This window comes from Chiloscyllium plagiosum, unplaced genomic scaffold, assembly GCF_037043375.1.
Source record: "Chiloscyllium plagiosum isolate Xiang-an unplaced genomic scaffold, Cpla_swu_hap1 HiC_scaffold_49, whole genome shotgun sequence".
Classification (NCBI taxonomy): Eukaryota; Metazoa; Chordata; class Chondrichthyes; order Orectolobiformes; family Hemiscylliidae; genus Chiloscyllium; species Chiloscyllium plagiosum.
The window spans coordinates 4,568,406-4,579,438 of record NW_028270187.1 but is presented as its reverse complement, the minus strand read 5'-3'; the positions used below and the strand labels follow the sequence as shown (position 1 = coordinate 4,579,438).

The window sequence follows — 11,033 nt, the reverse complement described above, 5'->3', positions numbered from 1 at the left end:
TGATTGACCACTAAGAATTACAAACATAAGAATCTAGAGTTGGCCATTTGGCCCTTTGAGCCTGCTCTGCCATTCAATAAGATCTTTTCCCAGCCTCAGCTCTACTTACCCAGCCTCTCACCATAACCCTGAATTCCTTTACTCTTCAAAACATTATCTTAGCTTGAAAAACATTAAATGAGGAAACCTCAACTACTTCACTGGGCAGGGAATTCTACAAATTCACAATCCTCTGGGTGAAGAAATTCCTTCTCAATTCAGTCCTAAATCTGCTCCCCCTAATTTTGAGTCAATGCCCGCTTGTTCTAGGTTCACCCACCAGTGGCAACTTTCTTCTTGCTTCAATCTCATCTGTTCCCTTCATAATTTTATATGTTTCCACAAGATTCGTCCCCCACCAACCTTCTAAATTCCAATGATTATAATCCCAGCCTACTCAGCCTCTCCTCTTAAAGCAACCCCCTCAACTCAAGAACCTAGTGAGCCTCCTCTGCACCCCTTTTAGTGCCAGTACCTCCTTTATCAAGCAAGGAGACCAAAACTGCACGCAGTACTTTAGATGTGACCTCACCAGCAACCTATACAGCCACAACATATCCACCCCGCTTTTAAACTCAATCCCTCCACCAATAAAGGACAATATTCCATTTGCCTTAGTATTTAGCTGTTGCATCCGCAGACCAGCCTTCTGCGATCTATGCTCAAGGAAACCCAAGTCCAACTGCACAGTAGATTACTGCAAATTTTTACTGTTCAAATAATAGTCCTTTTTACTATTATTGCTACTAAAATGGATGACTTCACATTTTCCAACACTGTACTCCATCTGCCAGACCTTCATCCACACACTTGAACATATGCCTCTAAACATTTGTCATCTGCAAACTTTAACACACTACATGTGGTCCCCAACTCCACATCAGCTGTATAAATTGTAAACAATTGTGGTCCTGACACTGATCCCTGATGCACACCACTCGTCATTTATTGCCAACCAGAAAAGCATTCAAATTTCCCCACTCTTTTCTTCCTGTCAGTTAACCAACCCTCTGTCCATGCGAATCGATTGCCTGTAACGCCGTGCACCTTCATCTTATGCAGCAGCCTTTTGCACGGCACCTTGTCGAATGCCTTTTGGAAATCTAGATATATCACATCACTTGGTCCACATTGTTCAGCGTACTTATAAAGTCTTCATAGTATTCTAGAAGATTAATGAATCATGACCTGCTGTGCCCGGCGATTGGGACAATTTCTATCGAGATGCCTTGCTATTTCTTCCTTGATAATAGATTTGAGCATCTTGCTGCTACATATGTTAAGCTAACTGGCCTATAATTCCCATTTGTTTTCTCTACCTCCCTTCTTAAACAGTGGCATCACATTTGCTGTTTTCCAATCTGCTGGAACTGCCCCAGAGTCCAGCTAAGCTTAAAAAATTACTAAGAGCGCCATCTCTTTTAGTCCTCTCGGATGCAATCCATTAGGGCCAGGAGACTTTTCTACCTTTATATCCGTTAGTTTGTCCAATTTCTGGGTCCTCACTGCAACAGGCTGGAGAAGAAATTGCGGGGGACCTGGCTGATATTTAGCCACAGGTGAGGTCACAGAAGAGTGGAGGGCGGCAAAGGTATCATTATTCAAGAATGGTTGCAAAGAGAAACCTGGGAACTACAGACCATTAAGCCTTAATCTGTCTGAGGTAAATTACTTGAAGATTCTGAGAGATATGATTTACATGCAATTGGAAAGATCGGGTTTGATATGGAATGGTGAGCATAGCTTTGTGAGTGTGTGAGGTCTTGTATTTTGGAAAGACAAATCAAGGTAGGAATTTCATGGTGAATCATAAAGCCTTAAGGAGTGTAATGGAACAGAGGGAACTTGGAGTTCAAGTTCACAGTTCTGTCAAAGTGGAGTAATAGGAAGTTGGAAGAATTGAAAAAGGCAAGTTATCATTTAACTCGGAGAGAAAGTTCAAAACGTCTGAGCAAAGGCTACAGCAGGTCTCAAGGAAGACATTTATTGCAAAAGGAATTGAGTAGGGAAGTAGGTAATTGTTGCTGCAACCTTACAAGTGATTGGGGTTTCCACATATGGAGTACTGCGGACAGTTTTGGTCCCATTCCTTGAGGATGGATGTAGTTGAGTTGGAGGGAGTTCAAAGGAGATCACTGAATTGATTGCCAAGATGAAAAGGTTAGTCTTATGGGAAGAGACTGGTACAATTTTGATCTCTCGAGGACAGAGGCAGTTCAGAAGAGATTCACCCAATCATTTCCAGCGATGAAGAGTTTGCCTTAGATGAGAGATTGAGCGGTTTCTCTGGAGTTTAGAAGAGAGGAAAACTAATAGGGCTATAAGATGCTAAAGGGGGTATTGACAAAGGAGATGAAGAGAGGATGTTTGCTCTTGTGGGAGAATCTAGACGAGAGGTTATTGGTTCAGGACAAGGAGCTGGACAGATTGAAAACATAGATAAGGAGGAATGAATTCTCTCAAATGAGGAAGAGATTGTAAATCTGTGGGATCACTCCCCCCACCACCCAGGACACTGCACAAATTGGAGGAGGAGATAGACAGATTTTTAATCAGTGATGGTTCAAAGGGAGTGTTTCCAGGAAAGTGGAGTTGAGGCTGAGATGGGGTAGCGGAGCAGGTTCCTGAAGGGTTAAATGGACTCAACCTGATCCTAGACTGTACGTTCTTGTGGAGTTATATTGTTAGTAGCAAAACAACTAGGATGGAGAAAATGAAGTTTGATGTAACAAAAATAGGTTTTAATTCATGAACATTCAAAACTAAAGGCAAAATTGATTCAACATAAATTTGGTGAATGACGTTGGTTGAAAGAGACGGAAAGACAATACATTTAGTGAGGTAAAAAAACTAAAGCGGGTGCAGGAGCAGAGGGAGCCTGGGGGTACATGTCCACAGATCAGTGAAGGCGGCATAACCGGAGGAGAGCAGTTAATAAAACACACAGCACCCTCGGCTTTATTAATAGGGGCATAGAGACCAAGAACAAGGAGGTGATGTTGAAGTTGTACAAGACACTGGTGGACCTCAGGTGGAGTGTCTGAGAGAGAGTGATGACTGATCGGTGGTGGTTTAACCTGAGGGTTACCATGCCTCACACAAGGAGAACAGATGGAGAAGGAGAGTCCTTCATGGTAACCTCAGCCAGTGAGAGATTCAAACCCGCGCTGTCAATCTTTCTCCACATTTCAAACCAGCCATCCAGCCACATGAGCTAACCCAACACCCAACACAAAGCAGAGGGCAGAAAAGAAATTAATTCCAGTGACAGCACAAGTATTGAATGGAGAATAGTAGATCATATTGGAGATAAACCTTTGATCTGTTGGGTATTTCTTTGTTAAGTGACACCTTACCGTCACTAGCAACAGAAGCTGAATTTAGAAATACATTTGACAAAGGAAGTTTGCACTCTATTACCCAGGTTCTGATCTGGACACCTTATTTAAGGAAGGCTGTTCAGACCCTGCAGACAGTGTGAAGGAGATGTATGAGAATGATACCACCGAAAGATTCAGGAGATTGAGTTTATTCTCTTTCAAGTCGAGAAGACAAAGTGGTGACCTTATTAAGGTGTTGCAAATTTGAACAATTCTGACGGGAAAGCAAGTTATTGTTTCCCATTCATTGGTTTATTAGTAACTGGCTGGAAAGAATTTCAAGATTGTCAGTGAGAGAGAGAGATGAGGAGAAACTTATTGGATTGTTGAGCTTGGAATGTGCTGCTTGGGAGGCAGATTCCATAGGAGATTTGAAAAGAGAGCTGGATATAAATTTGAAAGGGATGATGTTAGAAGGCTACAGAGATAAGGCTGGAACTGGGACTAGCTGGGTAGCTCTTTCAGGAGCTGGTACAGACATGAGTGGCCTCCTTCCGTACAGTAAAAGTTTATGATTCTATGAACATAGAAGTTCTGAATCAGATTCCGGACAATTCCAGGAGGTCATTCCTTGGGACCTTGGCTCAGTGACCTTGTTGCCAGGGATTTTTGCACGCGAACAGCAACAAATTGTTGTAACAAGCAGGATTGGAACTTGATTGGGTAATGATCTGGAAATATTTCATTCCAAGGGAGGTGATGGGAATTCGAACTGAGGGCATGAGTGAGGACAGACCTGCAAGAAATTTTGAATATGCAGAGATCGGGTCAAGTCTATTGAATGCTGACTGTGAATCTGTGAGCTGCTGATCCTACATCATCACGTATTGGTCAGTGTTCATGCTGGTATTTGTCTGATTGGGAAGATCAACAAAAACAAATCTCGAAGCGTTGGAAGCGATTTTGGGTTGTTTCCTGAACAACAGAGAAGGTTGATGGTGGAGGGGACATGATAGAGATCTGTAAGATTGATAGTGTTGTACAGCAGAGAGACCCATGGGTTCAGGTACATAATTCTTTGGGGTTTGTGTCACAGGTAGACAGGGTGTTTGAGAAAGTGTTTAGAACACTTGCCTTCATTGCTCAGACCATTGATTGTTGGGGTTCAGACACCATGTTGTGGTTGTACAGAACACTGGTGAAGCCTGTTCTGGTGTATTGTGTCCAGTTCTGGTTGCCCTGTTATGGGAAGAAAATTATTAAGCCGGAGAGAGTTCAGAAAAGATATATCAGTATGTTGTTAGGAATGGAGCGATTGAGTTATAAAGAGAGTCTGGATGGGCTGGAACTATTTTAACCGGACCATAGAAGTTTGAGGGGTATGGAGGTTTATGAAATCATGGTGGGCATAGAGGAGGCGAATGACAGGTATCTTTTCCCTAGGGTGCAGGACATCAAGACCAGGCGACATATTTTTCGGTTGAGAGGAGAAACATTTTTATAGTCAAAATGATGGGCAACTTCTTTTTAATGGCTAGTGGTTCACGTGTGGATTTAACTTCCAGACGAAGTGGCGAATACAAGGACAGTTACAATGTTTAAAAGACATGTAGATAAGTACAAGAATAGGAAAGGTTTGGAGAGATATGGGCCAAGTGCAAACAAGTGGGACTAGTTTAGGTTGAGATTATGGACGGCATGGACTAGTTGGACTGAAGGGTCTATTTTCTTGTTGTATGACTCTACGATGCTATTATGAGGGACATGCACAGGGGTATAGGAAGGTGCTGTTTCCCTTCGTCAAAGGGTCAGTAACAAGGGGGGGGGACATCATTTTAAAGTGAAGGGTAAGAGGTTGAGAGAGGGATTTGAGGACTGTTTCACCCAGAGGATGGGAATCTGGAACATGTGAAAATAAAATATTTGGGCTTTCAGTTTCTGTTTGAAATCACTAATTGCTCCGGTGTGTGGAAATGCCACTTTGTAACTGCAGGGTATTCCATGATTTATTAATGTGGAATATTTGTATAAAGGAGCAGGAGGAAGCCATTCAGCCGCTTGATCCTGTTCCACCATTCAATGGCAGATCTGTGACCTGATTCCATAGACCTGCCTCTGGCCTCTTTAATAACTTTGTTGAACAACAACAAAAAATCTGTCAGATTTAAAACTAACAACTGATCCAGCAATGCTGCTGTTTGTGGAAGAGAGTCACAAACCTCTCCCAGCCTTTGTGCTTAGTAGTACTTCCTAACATCTCTCCTGAACAGTCTGGCCCTAATTCTCCAGCTATGCCCTTCCTCGTTAAAGGATACCCAACCAGTAGAAACGCTTTCAATTTCTATACCCTGTCTTCTCCTGTCAATATCTTCGATCAGATCATCCCTAAACCCTGTAAATTCTGGACAGAACAGGCTTAATTTGTGTAATCTCTCCTCATAACTTAACCCCTGAAGCCCACCCATGTATCAATCTCGTAAACTCACGCTGTACTCCCAGGCAAATCTATCCTGCTTCAGGTGTGGTGCCTAGATCTGCTCCAAGTGGCGTCTAACCAGGGTTTTGTACAACTGAAGCATCCCTTCTGCATCCCTGTACTCCAGTCCTCTCGATATCAAGGCCAGTATTCCATTAGCTTTCTTCAGGCAATGAATGTCAGAAATGAAAAGAAATACAGGAATTGTTGGAGAAACTCAGCAGGCACAGATATTATTTCTCACGTGGGGACTGTCTGACTGCTGTTGAAGACAACTTTCCATCTTTTCTTTTGACCCTTTAGTTTTGAGCTGTGCTGGAACCATGTACTCTTCAGGGATACAGGATGGCAACTATTCACTTTGTTTACAAACCTCGAGATTCTCAAACAAGAGGGGTACTTTGAGAATTATTACTAAACGGCAGAAAATCAAACACTTTCCGTATATCTGAGGGAGGCTGTGTGCAATGGGTGTGACTGAACTTGGAATTCGTAGGGTACGCCCTGGGAGCCATCTGAGGAAAGAACAATATTGATTCTTCATGATTTTATTCCTTTATTCCTTAGAGGGATATGTATGGTCAGAGTCTTACCTGATTGAGCCATTCCAAGTATCTCAGTCTCAAGTCAGGAGTGTGATGGAATGCTCCCTACTTGCCTGGATGGTTGCAGCTCCAACAATATTCGAAAAGCTCAACATCGAGGGAAAAAGCAGTCCACACTTAATTGGAACGACATCCAGAAGCATCTACTCCCTCTACTCAGTAGCAGCAATACTAAGATGTACTGCGAAAATACATCAAAGATCCTCAGGCAACACCTTCAAAACCCATGACCACTTCAATCTAGAAGAACAAGTGCAGCAGATACGTGGGAACACCCACCCTCTACAAGTTCCCCTTTGGGCCACTCGGTGTCCTGATTTGGAAATATAACACTGTTCCTCTGGTGTCATTGGGTCAAAATCTGGGAATTCCCTCCCTCAGGGCAATGTGCTCCCACAGCACATGGACTGCAGCAGTTCAAGAAAGCAGTTTATCCCTACCTTCTCAAGTAGGCAACTAGGGATGAGTTTGGCAATAAACATAGGGTCTAGTGGGTGATGCCCATGTGTCATGAGTGATTAATAATAAAAAAGGTTATAAATTACCCCAGGGCCTCCACCTTCCCTATGTGAGCTTGTTTTGAGAGGGTAGGTGCAAACTTCGTAGTGAATGTTGATGCAAAATACACATTTGATGTTATTGAGTCACCTGGTTCGTGAACTAGTTTGAAAATATTGCTACATGGCCAAGAACTTCGGCTTATATTACTGTTGGGTTGGGGCTGTGACCTTAATTATCAGTCCGTATTTAATTTTGAGGCATCGTTTGCTGTTATTTTAACATTCTGATCTTTAATCTTTTGGTTCATTTTGCTTATTGTTTTTTGATTATAGGTGACTCCGAAAAAGATAGCAGTTTGGTGTACTCAGTTTTCACCATCTCAAAACCAAGAAAGGCTGGTAAAGAATATAATATATATACACTTTATAACATTTCTGATTCAGTGAAAGTGGAGATTTTCTCTGGTTTATCTTAACCCTCAAAAACCCAGCCACTTTGAAACATCGCCAGTGTTTCTCTTGCTTATAGCATGGAGCAAATGTCTGCCCAAGCTTTTTGAATCTTTTTACATTTGAATTTATTAATCATCGATAGTGTTTGCAATCATCTAAATCATAGCAATGTTCCACCTATGTCAACTAAATTAACAACAGGGAAATGTGAATTGGAAGAGGGAACATTACACTGATGGCTAATTGCTTTACCTTGCATCTTGTTTTCAGGGAATTCCTACATTTTGGCCCTGGGACATCAATCTGTTGATTGCCCCAGTACAACAGCTTATTGTTTGAGAATGGTCCCTTCTAGCCTTAGTCTTTGGGGGCAAGGAGCCATTCGCTCTGGGTCTAGCATCATTCACATGAGGAGTGTTTCATTTCATTGCCCCGAGTGTTTCTTTGATGACACAACGATAGGTGGAAGGGTAAGGCTGCAGAAGGATTTACAAGAAAAATCCCAGGGATGGAGAGCTTGACATATGAAAAGAGGTTGAGGAATAAGAGTCTGGACTCGTTTAGAAGGGTGAATCTGGTTGAAACTTGGAGAATACTGAGAGGCCCGGATAGAGTGGACATAGAGAAGATGAATCCACGAGAAGGAGAGACTAAGACCTGAAGGCACAGCCTCAGAGTGAAGGGAGCTCTCTTTAGAACGGAGATGAGGAGGAATTTCTTCAGCCAGACAGTGGGGAATCTGTGGAATTCATTACTGCAGACAGCTGTCATTATGTCTTTAAGACAGAGATAGGTTCTTGATCAGTAGGAGGATCAACTGTTACAGAGAGAAGGCAGGAAAATGGGGTTAACAAACATACCAGCCATGATGGAATGGCGGAGCAGATTTGATGGGCCAAATACCCTGCTATATCTTATCGTCTTGGTTAGTAAGAGACTAGATTAGATTACTTACAGTGTGGAAACAGGCCCTTCGACCCAACAAGTCCACACTGACCCTCGAAAGAGCAACCCACCCAGATCCATTCCCTTGCATTTACCCTTCACCTAACACTATGGGCAATTTAGCATGGCCAATTCATCTAACCTGCACATTTTTGGACTGTGGGAGAAAACTGGAGCACCTGGAGGAAACCCACACAGACACTGGGAGAATGTGCAAACTCCACACAGGCAGTTGCCTGAGGCGGGAATTGAACCCAGGTCTTCTGGCGCTGTGAGGCAGCAGTGCTAACCACTGTGCCGCCCACTCATAGACTGTGATGTATCACACAGTTTAGGCCCTCAGATTCAGAGCTTTCTGAGCATGTGCTATGAGCCAGCCACACTAAAATGTGTTCAGGGAGCTGGACGATCAACACAACATACGGGCTAGGAGCCCACGGGAACCTGCTTCCCCCATTCTGTACAGCTGCGGCTGATCTCATCCCAGCCTCACTGCAGTTTCCTGCCCCCCTCCCTTTGACCCCTCACTGATTAACAATCTGTCTGCCCCCTCCTTCAATTTATTCAGTGTCCTGACATACACCCATATACTGGGGGATGAATTCCCAGAGATTCCCACCCCCTTTTCCTTGGAGAGAAGCCATTTCTCAACATCTTTCGTTTCAATCTGTTCCACCCCCTTCTCCTGAAACAATGACTCTCTCGTTCTAAATTGTTACACCTGAGGAAACATCCTCTCTGTCTTCTTTGTCAATCCCACCTCGTTTACCACCCTATATCCCTCAGTTGGATCTCCTTTATTCCTCTAAATTCCAGAGCATATTGGCCTTAACTGCTGAATCTCTCTTCCAATGACAAACATCCCATCTCTGAACATGAAATGTACAAAATCACGCTAGATGGTATCTTGGGTGTAGTTTACACATCTCAAAGTGAGTTAGTCATAATTTCTGAGAAGTCTGCAGCCCAGAAAATAGCCCGAATCTGTGCTGGTCAGAAACAACCACCTCGATATTCTCTTATCCCATTTCCCCAGCACTTGGCTCCAAGCCTTGGCGTCATGAGTGCACATTAAAATCCTCCTTCAATATGATGAGAGTTTCTGCGTCTCCCACCCTTACAGGCAGTGACTTCCAGATTGCACACCACCCTCTGGGTGAGCAAGGTTTTCCTTACATCCCTTCAAAACCTCCTGGCCCTTACCTTCAATCTATACCCCTGCCCCACCTCCATCAAGCGGGGAAAGTTTCTTCCTGCCTCCCCTATCTTCATCCCTCATCATTTTATACATCCCTCTCTTTCAATCTACTCTGCTGTAAGGACAACAATCCCAGTCTGTCCAACCTCTCTCAACCACTGAAACTCTCCAGCTCCCAAGACAATATGCTGGTAATTCTCCCTGTGCACCTTCTCCCGCTTCATTTAGATATGTACCATTGATAAAGTGTCTTTTCTTTTACTTACAGCTCACTCCAGTAGTGCATCAGGGAGGAAAGATACAAGTTATTTTGCAGTGAAAAAGAGGGCAGTTAATTTTTAATCAGCAGAGTTACGTTGTTAGCAAGCGGTTAATGTAAAGTCACCATTGTCTCATTAGAGAGAGGGAGAAAGGGGTGTGGGGGAGAAAAAGCGAACAATTGTTTTATGGTTTAACCTGAGGGACACCACACCTAAAGCACAGGAAATGATCACTTACAGTAATCTCAACCAGAGTAGCAATTGAACGCATGCTGTCAATGTGACTGTACATTGTAAGCCTACTATAGAATCAACTGAGCTAACCAACCCTGGCATGGCCAGTGGCAAAAACATTGGGTGGCACAGTGGCTCAGTGGTTAGCATTGCTACCTCACAGTGCCAGGGACCCAGGAACAATTCCAGCAATTGGGAGTTTGCACATTCTCCCCTTCTCTGCATGGGCTTTCTCCGGGTGCTCCGGTTTCCTCTCACAGTCCAAAGATGTGCAGTTCAGATGGATTGGCCTTGCTAAGTTGCCCATAGTGTGAGAGTTATGCACGCTAGGAGGATTAGTCATGGGAAATGCAGTGTTACAGGAATTGGAGAGGTGGTGGCTCTGTTGGTTGCTATTCAGAGGGTCAACATATGGAGCCGATGGGCCAAAAGGCCTGCTTCCACACTGTAGGATACTATGATGTGCAGGTTAGAGGGATTAGCCGTGGTTAATGCAGGGTTACTGGGGGTAGGGTCAGGAATGGGTGGGATCCTCTTCACTGGCTTGGGACAAACTGGATGGGCTGAATGGTCTCTTTCCACACTGTATGGATTGTGTCGACATCAATGTTTAGCTCAATGGTGTGGGGCAATTTATTCCGGTCTCAATTTTGATGAGATTCACTTTCAGTTTCTGAAATAATGGGGAAGCAAAATCCTATGTTTTCAGCTCCCCAGGGTATGCCCTGCAGATGTGAATTTTGAATCTCGCTGTGTCAGGTCGTGGATTTGGAATGGGATTTTAAACAAAAACAGATCTGGAGTTGATGACTGTTGTCAGGAACAAACAACCATCAGGTTCAAAATTGAAGATTGAGGTGAGGAGGAGTTTCTTCTCTCAGAGGGTTGCGTGTCGTTGGAATTCCTTGCCACACAGAGCTGTGTATGTGGACAGGGAGCAGGTTTAAGGCTGGAATAGATACATAGATTCTTGATCAGTTGGGGAATTGAGGGGAACATGTTA

At 43.6% G+C, this 11,033-nt stretch overlaps 1 protein-coding gene and 1 long non-coding RNA gene across 4 annotated transcripts in view; one reads left to right on the top strand and one right to left on the bottom strand.

Moving 5' to 3' along the window:
• Window positions 1-11,033, bottom strand: part of LOC122546242 (uncharacterized) — a 222,544-nt gene that overhangs the window by 43,487 nt on the left and 168,024 nt on the right. The gene's annotated exons all lie outside the window — the stretch shown is intronic.
• LOC122544526 (histone H1.3-like) overlaps window positions 1-11,033 on the top strand; it is a 184,392-nt gene that overhangs the window by 156,354 nt on the left and 17,005 nt on the right. For 2 of the 3 annotated variants that reach the window (XR_015755088.1, XR_015755087.1), the window contains exon 4: window positions 7,274-7,339. The exons of the other annotated variant lie outside the window; for it this stretch is intronic. The gene's annotated coding sequence lies outside the window, so the exon portion shown is untranslated. The remainder of the gene's footprint in view (window positions 1-7,273; window positions 7,340-11,033) is intronic. 3 annotated transcript variants of the gene reach the window in all.